The 19,727-nt window shown below is 43.1% G+C and overlaps 1 protein-coding gene across 4 annotated transcripts in view; it reads left to right on the top strand.

Annotated features, from left to right (window-relative positions):
• The window catches only part of SIDT2 (SID1 transmembrane family member 2), a 74,845-nt gene that overhangs the window by 4,713 nt on the left and 50,405 nt on the right, over positions 1 to 19,727 (top strand). The gene's annotated exons all lie outside the window — the stretch shown is intronic.

The following is a 19,727-nucleotide window of genomic DNA, read 5'->3' as shown; positions in this document are numbered from 1 at the left end:
CAGTTATATGTGATTGCAAGAATGGTGGAAAACCCTTCTGGATGCAAATGTGAACAGAGTCTAACACTTGTCTTTATGCCAGGGATGTTGCTATAGCGGGTGCAGAGGTTGTAGTTGCATCCAATCCCTGGAGTCTAACAGCTGCTATCTCTGGAAGTTATAAAGAAACTAGTGTTATATATGGTAGGTGGCTTCCCTATTAACGATTCTGCATTGGAGCCCACGAGCTTCAAGTTAAACCTTTCAATAATTTAGCCTGAAATTAAGACAAAATTTAGTGGAATTCTGTATTTTGAGTGCACAGAAATTTAATCTGAATTCTGTCCAAATTCCGCAAAACTGCAAAAAATCTGTGGGAAGCATTGTAGAGCAGAATTCGAGTGGAATAGCAGAGATTCAGTCGTGTGAACTTTTTATTTTTTTGTCATCAACAGACCCATTATTATTTTTGTGCCTGTTAATGACACCCTTCATTTAAACATATACATAATGCATTTTTGTGTGGTTTTCCCAGAAGGATTTTGGCTTACTCAAGTTAATTTTGGCAAAATGTAGTCTTGCTTTTTTATGTCTCTGTGTCAGCAGTGGGGTCCTCCTGGGTCTCCTGCCATAGCGTTTCATTTTATTTAAATGTCGACAGTTTACCCCGACACTGATGCTCCCTGAGCCTACAGGACAGCTTGAATATCTTTGGAACTTGTTTGGGGCTGCTTATCCACCATCCGGACTTTTCTGCATTGACACCTTTTCATACATTTTTCTCTTCCGTCCACAACCAGGGAGATTAGCTACAGTGCCATGAGTTGCAAACTTCTTGATAATGTTGTGCACTGTGGACAAAGGCAAATCTAGATCTCTGGAGATGGACTTGTAACCATGAGATTGTTGATATTTTTCCACAATTTTGGTTCTCAAGTCCTCAGACAGTTCTCTTCTCTTTCTGTTGTCCATGCTTAGTGTAGCACACACAGACACACAATGCAAAGGCTAAGTGAACTTCTCTCCTTTTTATCTGCTTTTAGGTGCGATTTTTATATTGCCCACACCTGTTACTTGCCCCAGGTGAGTTTAAAGGAGCATCACATGCTTGAGACTATCTTATTTTTCCACAATTTTGAAAGGGGGCCAATAATTTTGTCCAGACCATTTTTGGAGTTTGGTGACATTATGTCCAATTTGCTTTTTTTCTTCCCTTTTTTGGTTTTAGTTCCAATACACACAAAGGGAATAAATGTGTATAGGAAAACATGTGTTACTACAATCATTTTCTGGGAGATATACTTCATTTTCTAGAAAAATCTCAGGGGTGCCAACATTTACGGCCATTACTGTACATGTGGTATGGATATAAAACATAAACATGGTTTATAATTCATAGGGAAAAATTTTAATAACCCTTAACCCTCAAAAAAAGTGAGACAGGCAAAAATGATCTGGGCATTGTGGCTGTGCAAATTTGCAATAATAATAAATAAATATAACATAAATAAATAAAAATAGAAATACAATGAAAATACAAATAAATATATAAATATAAAAAAATATCTAAAAGAGGGACAGTGATAGAATATGAAATATAGAAAATGTCAGCGTGCGTGGACATAAAGTGGGAGGGCGGGAGCTGTTTATGTCCACGCAGTACAGAGAGTACATGTGTAAGTCTGTGCATGATAATGGATAAGTGAAGGTGTATAAACATGGGTTTACAATGTGTATAATGGGCATGGGAGGGCATAATAAAATTGTGTATAGGGATAAAACTATACGGATACCAGTAAATAAAATCAGTAGATAAAAATCAGAATGGAGAGTGGGGTAGCGCCAGAGGGGTTCAGGGTCTGGGCACGTACGGGCACTGTTAACAGCCTGTCTCCATACCTGGCATGGCTCAAAAAACTCTCTGGGTGTCATAAAAAAAAAACAATAATTTGAATCCTGCATTAGTCCTTTTTTTTTTTTTTTTTTTTTCCGATTCTCTCAAAATCATAAATCTTTTTAGTCTCCGCTCTTGACATCCGGATGGTAGTCACCTCCTCTCCAATTTCTCTTTACTGTCTGGATGGCTGTAAACTTCAGGCTAGAGGGGTTATTGTTATGGCATCTTGAAAAATGTGGATAGTGCGGGAGATGCTGATTAAAATGAGCCCTACCTTGTCCGGATCTGCGCCGCCGTTCTCCCGCAATTGTAGTTTTATGTGTTGAAATCTTCCTGTAACTGGCACGGGCGGGGCTTCGGCGCTTAACTGGCACTGACGTCAGCGCCGCTTATGAATATTCATCCCCCCCCAGTTAGGAGCAGCAAAGAGAGGGAGAACTGGGGGGATGAATATTCATAAGCGGCGCTGATGTCAGTGCCAGTTAAGCGCCGGAGCCCCGCCCGTGTCAGTTACAGGAAGATTTCAACACATAATAAAACTACAATTGCGGGAGAACGGCGGCGCAGATCCGGACAAGGTAGGGCTCATTATAATCAGCGTCTCCCGTACAAGTGACAGTTTTCCTTTAACGCCTTAAGGACTGAGCCCTTTTTCACCTTAAGGACTCGGCCATTTTTTGCAAATCTGATCACTGTCACTTTAAACATTAATAACTCTGGAATGCTTTTAGTTATCATTCTGATTCCGAGATTGTTTTTTCGTGACATATTCTACTTTAACATAGTGGTAAAATTTTATGGTAACTTGCATCCTTTCTTGGTGAAAGATCCCAAAATTTGATGAAAAATTCGAAAATTTAGAATTTTTCTAACTTTGAAGCTCTCTGCTTGTAAGGAAAATGGATATTCCAAATATATATATTTTTTTATTCACATATACAATATGTCTACTTTATGTTTGCATCATAAAATTGACGTGTTTTTACTTTTGGAAGACACCAGAGGGCTTCAAAGTTCAGCAGCAATTTTCCAATTTTTAAAAAAAAATTTGAAACTCGCTTTTTTTTCATGGACTAGTTCAGGTTTGAAGTGGATTTGAAGGGTCTTCATATTATAAATACCCCACAAATGACCCCATTATAAAAACTACACCCCCCAAAGTATTTAAAATGACATTCATTCAGCGTTTTAACCCTTTAAGGGTTTCACAGGAATAGCAGCAAAGTGGAGGAGAAAATTCACAATCTTCATTTTTTACACTCGCATGTTCTTGTAGACCCAATTTTTGAATTTTTGCAAGGGGTAAAAAGGAGAAAATTTTGACTTGTATTTGAAACCCAATTTCTCTCGAGTAAGCACATACCTCATATGTCTATGTTAATTGTTCAGCGGGCGCAGTAGAGGGCTCAGAAGGGAAGGAGTGACAAATGGTTTTAGGGGGGCATGTCACCTTTAGGAAGCCCCTATGGTGCCAGAACAGCAAAAAAAAACACATGGCATACCATTTTGGAAACTAGACCCCTCGGGGAACATAACAAGGGGTAAAATAAACCTTAATACCCCACAGGTGCTTTTGCATATGTAAAAAAAAAAAAAAAAAAAAAAATGTTTACCTAAAATGCTTGGTTTCCCAAAAGTTTTACATTTTTAAAAAGGGTAATAGCAGAAAATACTCCCCCAAATTTGAAGCCCAATTTCTCCCGATTCAGAAAACACCCCATATGGGGGTGAAAAGTGCTCTTCTGGCGCACTACAGGTCTCAGAAGAGAAGGAGTCACATTTGGCTTTTTTGAAGGAAATTTTGCTCTGGGGGCATGCTGCATTTAGGAAGCCCCTATGGTGCCAGAACAGCAAAAAAAAAAAAAAAACACATGGCATACTATTTTGGAAACTAGACCCCTCGGGGAACGTAACAAGGGGTTAAGTGAACCTTAATACCCCACATGTGTTTCACGGCTTTTGCATATGTAAAAAAATTAAATAAACATTTTTTTTTTACCTAAAATGCTTCTTTTCCCAAAAATTTTACATTTTTAAAAAGGGTAAAAGCAGAGAATACCACCCAAAATTTGTAACACAATTTCTCCCGAGTACGGCGATACCCCATATGTGACCCTAAACTGTTGCCTTGAAATACGACAGGGCTCCAAAGTGAGAGCGCCATGCGCATTTGAGGCCTAAATTAGGGATTGCATAGGGGTTGACATAAGGGAATTCTACGCCAGTGATTCCCAAACAGGATGCCTCCAGCTGTTGTAAAACTCCCAGCATGCCTGGACAGTCAGTGGCTGTCTGGTAATACTGGAAGTAGTTGTTTTGCAACAGCTGGAGGCTCCGTTTTGGAAACCGTGGCGTATCAGACGTATCAGATGTGTACGTTCACATTGGGGTGGGGGGGGGGGGAACATCCAGCTGTTGCAAAACTACAACTCCCAGCATGCGCTGACAGACTGTACATGCTGAGAGTTTTAGTTTTGCAACAGCTGTAGGCACACTGGTTATGTATCACTGAGTTTGTGACCTTACTCATTGTTTCAAAACCAGTGTGCCTCCAGCTGTTGCAAAACTACAACTCCCAGTATGTACGGTGCATGGTGTAAGGTGACTGCTGGGAGTTGTAGTTTGCGACAGCTGGAGGCACACCGGTCGTGAAACACTGAGTTAGATAAAAAAATACTGAGTTTCACAACCAGTGTGCCTTCAGCTGTTGCAAAACTACAACTCTCAGCAGTCACCGACAGCCAATGGGCATGCTGCGAGTTGTAGTTATGCAACCAACAGATGCACCACTACAACTCCCAGCATGCACTTTAGCTGTTTGTGCAAGCTGGGAGTTGTAGTTATACAACAGCTGAAGGTACACTTTTCCATAGAAAAAATGTGCCTCCAGCTGTTGCAAAACCATAAGTCCCAGCATGCCCATAAGGGAATGCTGGGAGTTGTGGTGGTCTGCCTCCTGCTGTTGCATAACTACAGCTCCCAGCATGCCCTTTTTGCATGCTGGGAGCTGTTGCTAAGCAACAGCAGGAGGCTGTCACTCACCTCCTGCTGCTGTTCCGCTGCAGGACAGTCCCTCGCCGCCGCTGTCGCTCCTGGGGCCCCGATCCCAACAGGGACGCCAGGGATCGGGGTCCCCAGCACCCGGGGTCTTCTTCCCGCACCCGCTCACGTCCTCCGGAAGAGGGGCGGAGCGGGTGCGGGAGTGACACCCGCAGCAGGTGCCCTGATTGGCCCTGAAGGATAGGGGATAAGTTTGAGATCGCGGGGGGTCTGACCTCTGGGGCCCCCTGCGATCTCCTGTACAGGGCCCCGGCTCTCCGGCCAGATATCGGGTGTCGACCTCCGCACGAAGCGGCGGCCGACATGCCCCCTCAATACATCTCTATGGCAGAGCTGGAGATTGCCGAAGGCAGCGCTTCGGCTCTGCCATAGAGTTGTATTGAGGGGGTGTGTCGGCCGATGCTTCGTGCGGAGGTCGACACTCCCCCTTCCCGTGGGCTGTCGGGGCCCCGTACAGGAGATCGCAGGGGGCCCCAGCGGTCGGACCCCCCCGCGATCTCAAACTTATCCCCTATCCTTAGGATAGGGGATAAGTTGTTCACCACTGGGTCACCACTGGACTACTCCTTTAAGGGCGGACGTACCAACCGAGTGCCCAGCCAGATGGGTGAGCGGGACATAGTCCCACGATCTTTCTATTCTCAGGATCACAAGCTGCATCTATCATCATCAATTGCTGCCCGGCAATAGAGGCATCGCAGACACTGCCACCACTGTGATTGCACTTTATTTATTGAACTCAAAGAGGCACCCATCTTTCCACAGGACTGAGATTGTTGCACTTCCACTTTCTTTCCACAGGAATATCCGTGATAATACGGACATTTTATCTGTAGGACACTACTTCATCCACATTTAGGGGTATTGCATTTATTTATTTGTTTTATTGCTTATATTCCTTGTTTTATTCCATTTTTGTACTGATTTTAGGTGGAAATGGCAAGGGCCCTGCGATACCCGCGTGTATTTTATTAGTAATACAATCACATATTCACGTACTCGATTTGTGGTCAGATGACTCTCATTGTACCCCTCTGATTTCTATCCACCTCTCTGTTATAATTTCCCCTTCCTCTATATACTCAGCACTCCCTCCACTTCTTTCTGAATTATAGCATCATTGTAAGTTCATCCCCAGAACTAGTATTATACTATTCCTATACTCCCAGTATCATTAGCATTGATATCACTACTGTTACCATTATACCCACCATGTTAGTTTTTGTGTATAGAGACCATTGAGGACTCTACACTTTTTTCTTATAATTTTATGTATATCACAGCACTTTGGGTATTGAGTGCTAACAGTTAACCTCTGTTCCCTACTTTCCAACCTATCTGTTGAGCTGCACATATCCACCTATACGGACACTTTTTTCGATATGCTCTTTGTCGCTGTCAGGAAGATAGGAGGATCCTCAGCGTAAAGCTCCCCTTTAACAACTCTGTTTTCCTGAAATGGGTATTATGGAAATGCTGAATTCTTGAAAATGCTTTGACTTATTTTGGAAATGCTGAAATTGTGATCCGTGTTATACAACAGACTGCTCCATGGATTAAACCTCTGGGATTAGAGTAGGAATATGGTTTATAGGAGATGAGTGACTGAGGGAGAAATAGATGTCACTGTATTCACTGTATTATCCATAGGTCCTCCATACACTGCATCATGTACTGTTCTATGCTTAAAAAAGGCGAAATAACATAGGAACATATAAAAATCACTGATTTGTCCTTTTTTGCTTACGTTGTGGTTAATCCTTTTCAGCTATTTCTTCTGTAAAACTGTCTAAAAAGACAGTGATTATCAAGTGTACAGCAGCTGCTGTTCTTGTTTCTCCGCTTGGTTTTAGGCAGTGTTCACACCCCCCACTGGAAAATATATATATAAATATATATATATATATTTTTATATGAATTGGTGCCCGAAAGTTGAACAAATTTGTTAATTACTTCTATTAAGAAATCTTAATCCTTCCAGTACTTATCTGCTGTATGATCCACAGGAAGTTCCTTTCTTTTTTTAATTTCCTTTCTGTCTGACCACAGTGCTCTCTGCTGACACCTTTGTCCATTTTAGGAACTGTCCAGAGTAGGAGAAAATCCCCATAGCAAACCTCTCCTGCTCTGGACAGTTCCCAAAATGGACAGAGGTGTCAGCAGAGAGCACTGTGGTCAGGCAGAAAGGAAATACAAAAAGAAAAGAACTTCCTGTGGATCATAGCAGCAGCTGATAAGTACTGGAAGGATTAAGATTTAAAAATAGAAGTAATTTACAAATCTGTTTAACTTTCTGGCACCAGTTGATTTAAAAAAAAAAAAAATAAAGTTTTCCAGTGGAGTACCCCTTTAATACGACATTGGCAGAAGATCTATTCAGTCTACAAGGTTTGAAGGTAAGGCAGAGTTCACGTTAAGATTGTACGATCCGTTGCACGTACACAACAGTAACCTGTCAAAGTGGGATGCCGACGTATATGTGAACTTAAAGCAGTGTTTCCCAACCAGGGTGCCTCCAGTTGTTGCAAAACTACAACTCCCAGCATGCCCGGACAGCCTTTGGCTGTCCGGGCATGCTGAGATTTATAGTTTTGCAATAGCTAGAGGCACCCTGATTGAGATACACAGACCTCATTGAGTTAAATGACCTTAACATGGTTAACTAATAAAAAGTGCAGCACACCACACAAGAAATTAAAAACACATATACGTGCACAAAACAATGTGAATGTAGTCAATAGTTTCTTGGACCATTGAAGTCAAGGAGGGACAGTACCTATATACATCGGTATCCCATTTTCATAGGATGCTTGGGTATACCTGCAAACGTGTTGCACAATTGACATGTGAATGCAGTCCAAAAAAAGAACTGTTACTAAGATACATAAACCAATATCTAACACACAGGATTTATATGAACGGTGGAGGAAGAAGGAAGTGAAAATTCTATCAATAAAATGTGTTGCTTCTTTGTCTGCTCTCTGGGTACTTTTCTGCACCTAACAGAGAATGTTGCCGGATTTCTTAATAATAACAATCACATTCTTCTAGATTTTTTGCTTAAGGCCATGTTCACACTACGAAATTTCTGCGTGTGGGAATTCTGCTGTATGAACCTTTAAAAGGGTACTCCGCCCCTGGAATCTTATCCCCTATCCAAAGGATAGGGGATAAGATGTTAGCTCGCCGCGGTCCCGCTGCTGGGGACCCCGGGGATTGCCGCTGCGGCACCCCGCCATCATTACTGCACAGAACGAGTTCGCTCTGTGCGTAATGACGGGCGATACAGGGGCCGGAGCAGCGTAACGTCATGGCTTCGCCCCTCATGACATCACGGCCCGTCCCCTTAATGCAAGTCTATGGCAGGGGGCGTGACGACCGCCACGCCCCTCCCATAGACTTGTATTGACGGGAGCGGGCCGTGACATCACGAGGGGCGGAGCCGTGAAGTAACGATGCTCCGGCCCCTGTATTGCCCGTCATTGCAATCTCGCTCTGCGCAGTAATGATAGCGGGGTGCCGCAGCAGCGATCCCCGGAGTCCCCAGCAGCGGGACCCCGGCGATCTGACATCTTATCCCCTATCCTTTGGATAGGGGATAAGATGTCTAGGGGCTGAGTACCCCTTTAAGTGTACCTGTCAGATCCTGCAAAAAAATAAAATAAATGAATGTTACTTAGTACCTAATCCTGACCATTTTCATCTAATTTTTATCCCTGTATCACCCATATGTGTTATGAAAATGCCTCTTTTCATTAGCTCACTGTGTTAGAAATCCTCTCGGGAAGGGGGCGTGTCCCTCCTTGTGGTGGTGGGAGGTGATTGGTGTGTGGTGGGAGGGGATGTGTCTGTGTCGTGGGAAGGGGCATGTCCCTCCTTGGGGTGGTGGCAGGTGATTGGTGTGTTTGCTCATGCAGTCTTGTCCTTGACTCCTTTCTTGTCCATGACTGATGGACAAGCCTGATGCTGCTTCAGGACTGGTTTTCCAGTAGGGACCTAGTAGTGGGATTTTCAGTAGCAGTTTTCTTTATTAAAGGAGAACTCCGGAATATAAAAATTGTCGCCCATAGTGCCGGCAGTAAAAAAAATAAAGATGTACATACCTTCCTCCGCTCCCCCGGGGCCTCCGGTAACCGGCTCTGGTTTCCCGCCGCGATCCTCTTCCTGGTTGTTGGTGGTCGGATGAATCATACTGCGCTCAGCCAATCACCAGCCGCAGCGCAGTCAGACTCGGCCGGCGATAGGCTGAGCGGTAGTGTGAAAACGCTTCAGGACACAAAATTCTTCACTACACCGGCACCTGCACACTGCCGCTCAGCCTATCGCCGGCCGAGTCGGGACTTCACTGCGGCCGGTGATTGGCTGAGCACAGTAAGACTCTCCGACCATCGCAACCAGGAAGAGGATCACGGCGGAGGCCGGAGCCGGTTACCAAAGGCCCCGGGGGAGCGGAGGACGGTATGTACATCTTTATTTTTTTACTGCCGGCACTATGGGCGACAATTTTTATATTCCGGAGTTCTCCTTTAAATAGTCAAAAAAAATTTAAACAACATATTACAAAAGGTCTTTAATTTAATCTGCAACAACAATTTGAACCTGTCAGTGGCCATTTAACATTTGTGTAAACGGCCCTTACATGGACCCATCCACACTGCTGAATTTCAGTGGCAGAAAACTCTGCTGCTGAAATTGATCCCCCGAATGAAGGAATATGTTAATTATTTCGGCTTAATTACACGTAGACTGCTTTGCCCTCAATGGTGACGGTGCAGGTCTGTGCGGTCCTACTGCCGAAGTATTTTGGCGGCAGCTGCCAGACTGAATCTCCAAGCAGAATTCTGCACACAGAGTTTCCGTAGCGTGAACATATCCTAATACTCCTTACTCCCTCTGGTTCTGGAGCAACTGGAATTATCTGACTGGTTGTCCTCAAATTTGGCTTTGGCACGATTTTTCTCTAGTTGGTGGTGATACTTTTATCAGGTTCTTGGGCAAATGTGTTGGTCAACAGAGTTCAGTCTGCCTTTTTTATTTGCATTGGAGGACAAGGCAAGGTTGCCCACTGTAATCGTTGTTATTCGCGTTGGCAATTGAGTCTCTGGCCCTTCATGTTCGCCAAGATGAGTCTATCACTGTTATCCACTGTCATCACGTGCATCAGGACTGGCAAAGTGGGACTATATAATGAAGACTTAATTTGATATCTCTCTAGTATGACTTGCTTCCTATAGCTATTGATGTGATCCATACCTTTCAAGCATACTCTGAGTTTAAGATAAATTGGACCTAGTAGGTCTTGATGCCTTTCTGCCCCCTACATGATGTGGAGGTGCAGCATGGCCTTGCAGTGGGTTATTGTTATTGTTGCTGTTCAGAAACATCACTCTCTTATGACTGCCTTCATTTGGGGTAATAGAGGGCTAAACTGTCTCTTGATAGTCTGTAGAAACCATGGCATTGGGCTGTGGATGCTCTTCCTGAATGTTCTCTGTATTATTTAGCTGGGCAGGTGCTTTGCCTGCACTCCTAGGTCCTCCATAGGTTTTAAAGCAAATGCCAAAGCTCACCTCCTGCATTATCTTATTGTGACAACCCCTGGGCATTTCTAGAGGGCTTCTATAGGCCGCCAATTCCCCTGTGGCTTTGCAGGTGTGGTTGGTGAGTAGACTGTTGGCACCACACCCTGATGTTATCAGTGACATTAATGTTAGGGACATTCTAGTCCTTCCTCACCTCTATTCATTCCCTGACCCTGAGTTCTGGAAGCAGTTAGGGATTACCACTATGGCACACATTTTTGTTGGGGATGTTTTTAAATCTTTTACCCAACTCGCGGAGCACTATGTGGTACCCCGTATGGGTCTTTATAGATATTTCCAGCTTTGGCACACTTTGGATAGCTAGTTTCTCTAACTCGATCAGTATATATCACAATATCCAGTGATGGGAGTCTACAAGACGCAGTGACCTTCTGGACTCTTCAGCCCTCTATACTTCTCTTCTTTGGATACGATTTTTTCTACTGTTCCATCATGACGCAGAACACTGCCCCATCCTTTACATTGTTTACTTTCTATTCCTTGTTTACCTAGCTACACTTGGTTATCCTGTTTCACAAATGACACATGATCACGTTGTGGTTTGTATTTGTTCATTGTGGCTTGTCCTGTTTTATAGAGTCTGTATCTATTTACCAATTTACTCAGTATTGGTATATGGATGGCTTCTTTATGTACAACTGTACATTATTCCTTGGCATTGTTCTTGCGCTTTTTCTGGGTACCTATGTTATTTGTAATAAAAGTAGTAGTAGTAGTAGGCATCTGTAGTAGTGTTTCTCCAGAATTCACTCTACAATTCCCAATGGCTCCTGAGAAGCACAGACTTTACAGTAACAGTCTCGAGCAATGCCTGGTATATTTTCTAGCTGCAGTGAACAGGTATGGCACAGGTTATTGAAGGAAGATATTCCGGCTCTTTTGGTGCTTCAGACCATATGTTATGTCTATCCACAACATGGAGAACAAAGAGTGCACGCTGTGTACTGGAAATAGCCTGTTCTGTTGGCAGCCAGGCAGCAAGACAAACAGTAACCAGGTTAGGACTCTGGCATCCATTGCTATTAATTTATCATAAAGTAATAAGTCTGGGTAATAAACCACAATGGCACTGTATGATCCTCCTCCAGTCAGTCAGGGGTTAAAGGGAAGCTGTCATCTGTATTTGCTGTTCGAGCTGCAGTCACCATTGGATAGCTGTTAGGGTATAAAAGAAAACTGAAACATTACCTGGAGCTGATGGTTGATGTATAAATTATTAAAATGGCTTTTTTATTTCTTATGGAGGCTGGCTGGGCTTGCCACATAACTTGCCCTTACCTTCTAGCCCCTCCTTGCCTAATGTGTAATGCCCTGTTTTTCAATCTAGGAGGGGAGAGTGATCAAGGAGGCGAGCTCGGCTGTGGCACTTCAGCATCTCTGTTCTGCCTCATTGATATTAGAAAGGAGATTTTATAAGTTTGGCAACCACCATTAACTCCAGGAAAGGGACAGATGTATAATTTTAATCTTTTAATAGCTATCCATTGGTGTCTGCAGAAAGGAGAGCTGACAGATTCCCTTTAAATAGTACATGTCACTATAGCAGAAGATGTTTCACTAAGGGTGCATGCACACCATGTTTTTGCTATACAGTTCCCGTATACAGTTTCAAGTTAAAAAACGTACGGAACCATATAGAAAACTGAATGCATTGACTCAACATGGTAAACCATATGTTAAACACATCATCCGGTTTAGTCCATTTTGCGTCTTAGGCTGCATTCACATCTCGTTTTGTACATACGGGCGCCGGATCCGGCTGGGGGAGGGGCAAACTGGGTACTCCCGTACCCCAGCCGGATCAGCCATTGACTCCGGTCAGCTCAGTTTTGACCTGTATCCAGTTTTGGACCGGACCTAAAACCGTAGTATACTATGGTTTTAGATCCGATCAGGAAACCGCATACGAGTCAAAACTGAGCTGACCAAAGTCAGCGTTTGACTCCAGTCGGCTCATTAAAGTAAATGGAGTCAATGGCTGATCCGGCTGGGGTACGGGAGCGCCTGGTTTGCCCCTCCCCCAGCCGGGTCCGGCGCCCGTATGTAAAAAACGAGATGTGAATGCAGACTTATATGGATTTGTCCCTTTTTTACCTGTACAAAAAAATGGAGACTACAACGTTTTTTGGTCCGGGTGAAAAACTGTATTAAACCATTTTTTTTTAAACATGGGAGTCAATGGGAACCGTATATGCGCATGGTTCCATTCAGTTTGCATTATACGGTTTTTGACTTTGCACAGTTATTTTTTTCTTGGAATTTTAATCAAACAAGTTAAACTTTATTCAAAATGAAGTGAAAAGCTTAAAACTTATACTTTTTTTTTCTTAAAAAAACGGATGCAACCGGACATCATTTTTTTAAACCATATATGGGTTGAAATTTGTACACACGTTTTGATACAGTTTAGTCAGATTTTGAGGAATCTGTTTTTCATCAAAAACCACATACGGGAACTGTACTGCAAAAACGTGGTGTGCATGTACCCTAACGCATATTACATTGACAGTATAATGCATAGTACATCCTCCAGCTCTGAGACCCTCTGGTCCTTCTCATGGTCTGTGAAACTGTGGTTTGTTTTAAAGGGGGATTTTCCTAAAACATAATTCTGGAGACTTAGGGTGCATGCACACCACGTTTTTGCAATACAGTTCCCGTATCAGGTTTTTGATGAAAAACAGATTCCTCAAAACCTGACTAAACGTGTGTACAAATTTTAACCCATGTACGGTTGAAAACCGCATACGGTTTGAAAAATTATGTCCGGTTGCATACGTTTTTTAAGAAAAAAACATAAGTTTTTAACTTCACTCCATTTTGAATAAAGTTTCACTTGTTTGATTGAAATTCCAAGAGAAAAAACTGTGCAAAGTCAAAAACCGGATGGTGAAAACCGGATGGAACCGTATGCACATACAGTTCTGTACGGTTCCCATTGACTCCCATGTTAAAAAAAAACAAAAAAAAAAAAACATATACGGTTTAATACAGTTTTTCACCCGGACCAAAAAACGTGGTAGACTAGGGTTTTGGGTACGGGTAAAAAAAAAACGGACAAAACCGTATAAGACGCAAAATGGACTAAACCGGACGATGCGTTTGACATACGGTTTACAATGTTAAGTCAATGCATACTGTTTTCTATACAGTTCCATATGGTTTTTAACTTGAAACCGTATACGGGAACTGTATAGCAAAAACATGGTGTGCATGCACCCTTATCAAAACTAGTTTAAGGGAAAAGTGGCATAGTTGCCCATAACAACCAGTCAGATTCTAGCTCTCATCTTTTCTGATTGATTCCTATAGGAAAATTCTTCAGATTCCTATGCACACGTGTTGATACATTTCTCCTGGTATCTTTAAAGGGGTACTCTGGTGGAAAAAAAAATGTTTTCAGTTCAGCTGGTGCCTGAAAGTTAAACAGATTTGTAAATTACTTCCATTTAAAAATCTTAACCCTTCCAATACTTATCAGCTGCTGTATACTACAGATATACTACAGAGAAATTTGTGATGTTCTTTCCAGTCTGACCACAGTGCTTTCTGCTGCCACCTCTGTCCATGTCGGGAACTGTCCAGAGCAGGAGAGGTTTTCTATGGGGATATGCTTATACTCTGGACAGTTCCTGACATGGAGCAGAGAGCACTGTTGTCAGACTGGAAAGAACTGCACAATTTTCTCTGTAGCATACAGCAGCTGATAAGTACTGGAAGGATTAAGATTTTGAAATAGAGGTAATTTACAAATCTGTTTACCTTTCCGGCACCAGTTAATTAGAAAATATTTGTTTTCCCCTTGTTTCCACCTGAGTTCCCCGTTACAGCTCTCAATATTAAGCTGAATTTTAGGTATGTGTGAGCAGCGTTTGGGCCACATTGTGGCTGATTTCGCGGGGGCCTATTATGGACGTATTATTGCATACATATTTACCTGAACTGCTATCCTGCTAGCGCAGCATGTAAGCGTGCTCTTACATTCCCACACACACAGTTCCAGCAGCAATGCAGTAAGAGATATCCAATGATATACACTCATAGATAAAGAATATAAATATGACCCCAGATAGAATTGTCGGATTGCTGTACAACCCTTCATGCAGTTCTGCATCAGGAAGATTTCAGTATTGCAGGTGTAGTCTGATTAGAGTTAAAAAAAGGCATAAATCTGCTTCTCCTGCTGCTCTATACAAGGCTCTCAGAGGCTTCTTTTGAGTAGTGTACCTCTTGTTGAGAGATTGTTGTCTGCTAGACATGCTTCTAAGATGTGCTCGAAGACATTGTGCCCAGTTGACAGACTTTGAGAGGAGACTTATCATTGGACTGAGAGAAGCTGAATGGTCGCTTTGAGGAATTTTCTGCCATCTAGGCCATTCTGACCAAGTCCTACAGAGGTGTTAAAAGCAGTGGGTTACATGAGGGTACACATGGCGAACAGTCTCCGAATGGCCTCAGACCATCAGTAAAAAAGGATTGTTTGGTCGGCCAACAAACATGAGCAGCCCCCACAGTTTCCATGTCCACCATCCAGACACATCTGCCGTGCACGGACCATTTCCAGACACTTGGCAAAAGAACATTTGGTGTCATAAAAACCATTATTTGTCTTGATATTGACAGACAACCACAGTCGCCCTTGTATACAGTGGTGTTGTGAACAAGAAACATGGACTGGAACCAAATTGTCTTTAGCAACAAATACAGGTTCTGTTTGGGATACAACAATGATCAGGTTCCACTATGGAGGCCTTGTGGAGAGCGCTTGAATCCTGCCTTTGCTGTGGAGCGACACACTGCCCCAACTACTAGGGTGATGTCAGTCACTCATAGTAGTCACCCCCAGTAGTGATGTGAGGGACACTAACAGCTCAAAGATATGTGCAGGACATCCTGTGGCCGTGTGTTCTCTCTCATGGCTGGGCTCCTGACTGGCATTTATCAGCAGGATAATGCTCGCCCTCACACAGTAAAGATTTCCCATGAATGTCTTCATCAGATTGTAATACTTTTCTTGGCCTGCCTGTCACCAGCTTCAGAAACCTACAAGTGTGCAGAATCTGTAGGGGAAAAAATTTAGAGACCGATACCGGCGCCTGGTGTATTACCCTTGGTAAGAGGAGCTAAGAGTGGTCCAGAGTTGGACAGGAACCATAAAGATGGCCGCTCACCTTAGAGACGAAATAGCAGGCATATAACCCCAGCGATAATGATGTACTGAAGATGCTGAGTCGCTGCCAGGCCTTCTGGGTAGCAGGAAACAGTGACACTGTCCTGGATAGACTGCAGAGGAACTTGGAAAAATATCCTTAGTAGATGGTGCTGCGGCTCCTTCCGAATGACGGAATGGGACCAAAGTAAGGTTTAAGGTTCACAGTGGAAATATTTTTATTGGTAAGAACAAAATAAAAAACAAGTGATGATGCGTTTCGGGAGGATCCCTCCCTTCCTCAGATCAGCTGTCACGCCCCCTTCCATAGTCTTGCATTGAAGGGCGGAGCTTGACGTCACACGGGGGCGGAGGCGTGACGTCATACTCCGCCAGACCTGTGGTCGCCGGTAATCAGACCCAGAGCGAACATGTTCCAGGGACTGATTTTAACTGGGGTGCTGCGTGCAAGATCACGGGGGTCCCCAGTGGTGGGACCCCCGAGATCAGGCATCTTATCCCCTATCCTTTGGATAGGGGATAAGATGTCTAAGCGCCCGAGTACCCCTTTAAAACTAAACTGATTAGTGTTCCGAAACCAGGGTGCCTCAACTGTTTCAAAACTACAACTCCCAGCATGCCCGGACAACCAAAGGCATTGTATACATGCTAGGAGAGAGAGTTCTCAGCTGTGACTTCTTCCTTCTTTCTTTACACATGATCTAGGATGTTTAGTCACATAACATTGCACTCTGGCTGTAGGAATAGCAGTGTTAATTTACATAGCTTTGTAGATATGTCTGTATCTCATCCAACATTATGGAAAAAGAATGTAAGGAAGCCAGATCATCAAAGAAATCTGTAGAAGTGTCCTTCTGAATACCGTGTAATGTTTACCATTTAGAGCTAATTTCTGATAACCCCTTTTTCAGCTCATTTTCACCTTAAGGACGCAGACCTTTTTTGCAAATTAGAACCACTTTAAGCATTAATATCTCTGGGATGCTTTTACTTTTATTCTGATTCCGAGAATGTTTTTTCGTGACATATTCTACTTTGTTAGTGGTAAATTTTCGTCAATACTTGCATCATTTCTTGGTGAAAAATTAGCTTTTTTTTTTTTTTTTACTTTGAAACTGTTTATAAGGAAAATGGACATACCAAATAAATTATATTTTGATTCACATATACAATATGCCTACTTTATGTTGGCATCATAAATTTGACATGCTTTTACTTTTTGAAGACATCAGAGAGCTTCAAAATTCAGCAATTTTCTAATTTTTCACGTACGGTAATTTTCAAAACCGCAATTTTTTAGGGACCAGTTCAGTTTTGTTTTCAAGTGGATTTGAGGGGCCTTCATATTAGAAATACCCCACAAATTACCCCATTATAAAAACTGCACCCCTCAAAGTATTCAAAATGACATTCAGTAAGTGTGTTAACCCTTTAGATGTTTCACAGGAATAGCAGCAAAGTGAAGGAGAAAATTTAAAATCTTCATTTTTTACACTCGCATGTTCTTTTAGACCCAGTTTTTGAATTTTTACAAGGGTAAAAGGAGAGAAATCACCCTAAAATTTTTAACCCAATTTCTCTTGAGTAAGGAAACATCTCATGTGTATGTCAAGTGCTCTGTGGTTGCACTAGAGAGCCCAGAAGGGAAGGAACGACAATGGGATTTTGTAGAGTTAGTCTTTCTGTAATGGAACAGTAGGCAGTGCAAATGAAAAATTTCATTTTTCATTTTCACGGACCACTGTTCCAAAAATCTATCAGACACCTGTGGCGCGTAAATGCTCAGTGTACCCCTTATTACATTACGTGAGGGGTGTAGTTTCCAAAATAGCGTCACGTGGGGGGACCATTGTTTTTGGCACTATGGGGGCTTTGTAAACACATGTGGCTTTCAATTACGGACAAATTTTCTCTCCAAAAGCCCAATGGTGCTCCTTCTCTTCTGAGCATTGTAGTTCGCCCGCAGAGCACTTTACATCCACATATGGGGTATTTATATACTCAGAAGAAATGGGGTTACAAATTTTGGGGGGCTTTTTTTCCCCCTATTTTCCCTTGTGAAAATGAAAAATTTAGGGTAACACCAGCATTTTAGTTAAAAAAAAAAAAAAAAAAAATTTACATTTTACCATCCGACTTTAACGAAAATTTGTCAAACACCTGTGGGGTGTTAAGGCTCACTATACCCCTTGGGGTCACAGAGGGGTATTTATTTATTTTTTGCTTTAATGTCAGAACTGCTGTAAAATCAGCCACCCTTGTGCAAATCACAACTTTAGGCCTCAAATGTACATGGTGCGCTCTCACTCCTGAGCCTTGTTGTGCATCCGCAGAGCATTTTACATCCATATATGGGGTATTTCCGTACTCTGGAGAAATTGAGTGACAAATTTTGGGGGTCTTTTTTTCCTTTTACCTCTTGTAAAAATAAAAGTATGGGGCAACACCAGCATGTTAGTGTAAATTTTTATTTATTTATTTATTTTTTTTTTTTTTTACAGAGTACAGAAATACCCCATATGTGGACCTAAACTGTTTCCTTGAAATACGACAGGGCTCCGAAGTGAGAGCACCATGCGCATTTGAGGACTTAATTAGGGATTGCATAGGAGTGGACATAGGGGTAGTCTACGCCAGTGATTCCCAAACGGTTGGCTCAGTTTTGGAAACACTGCCGTACGATATACTGTGTCGTTCCCCCCCCCCCCCCCCCCCCCAAATAAAAAATGTAAGTGTTTTACCCTTTATTTTGTGTTAGTGTAGTTTAGTGTTTTTAGGGTACATTCACACGGGCAGGTTTACGGTGAGTTTCCGGCTAGGAGTTTGCGCTGCAGCGGAAAATTTGCCACAGCTCAAACTTGAAGCAGGAAACTCACTGTAAACCCGCCCGTGTGAATGTACCCTGTACCTTCACATGGGGGGGGGGGGGGGGGGGCAAACCTCCAGCTGTTGCAAAACTACAACTCCCAGCATGCTCTGATCGCCGAAGGGCATGCTGGGAGATGTAGTTTCACTACAGCTGGAGGTACACAACTACAACTCCCAGCATGGCGAGACAGCAGTTTGCTTTTCGTGCATGCTGGGAGTTTGTAGTTTTGCAAGATTTAGCGGGCCACAGTTTAGAAACCACTGCACAGTGATCTCCAAACTTTGGCCCTCCAGATGTTTCAAAATTACAAATCCCAGCATGCCCAAAAAGCTGTCTGAGCGTGCTGGGAGTTGTAGTTTTGCAACATCTGGAGCATTACAGTTTAGAGACCACTGTATAGTGGTCTCCAAATTGTAGCCCTCTAGATGTTGCTAGGCAACTCACTGGCTTCTGTAGTCGGGAGGATCGCCGCACGTCATCGCCGCACCAGGGAGAGGATCGCCACCTTCCACTGCCGATCGCCGCAGGTAAAGGTCCTCCACCGCCGGTCACACTACAGTTCCCCCATTCTGCCCTGACTACTGTGGGTGGGCAGAACGGGGAACCAAACTTTAACCCCCCGGCCCCCGATCTGCTATTGCTCGGTCGCTTCTGACCGACCAATAGCAGGGATAGGAGGGGAGGCACCCCTGCCACCTCACTCCTTATCCCTTCAGCAGGATCATGGGTGTCTTGGACACCCTTATATTCACCCTTATTTTCCAGGGTCACCGGAGACTCGTAGGACCCAAAATCGCCGCTGATTGCCTGTCTGACTTGACCGGCGATTGCCAACATGGCGGGTCTCGGAACCCCTCTCGGCGATGTGCCGAGATGCCTGCTGAATGATTTGAGCAGGCATCCCGGTCCGATCCCTGACCGGGTAGTGGTGGGGACCAGAATTCCCCCGGGCATACCTGTACTCCCTACGTCCTTAAGAACTCAGGATGCAGAGGTTAAACTTATGTGTATGAAACAATTGTTGTTACATATTTTTCAAAATTTTTAATGCATTTTTTTTTTGTGTTTTAGGTATACATCTTACATCAGTAATATTTATATTTTGTATTTGTTAGTTATACTTTTGTATTATTGATATTATTGTTAGTT

This window comes from Hyla sarda, chromosome 10 (genome assembly GCF_029499605.1).
Source record: "Hyla sarda isolate aHylSar1 chromosome 10, aHylSar1.hap1, whole genome shotgun sequence".
NCBI classification, from domain to species: domain Eukaryota; kingdom Metazoa; phylum Chordata; class Amphibia; order Anura; family Hylidae; genus Hyla; species Hyla sarda.
The sequence above is the reverse complement of the archived record's forward strand: the minus strand, read 5'-3'. Positions and strand labels throughout refer to the sequence as shown.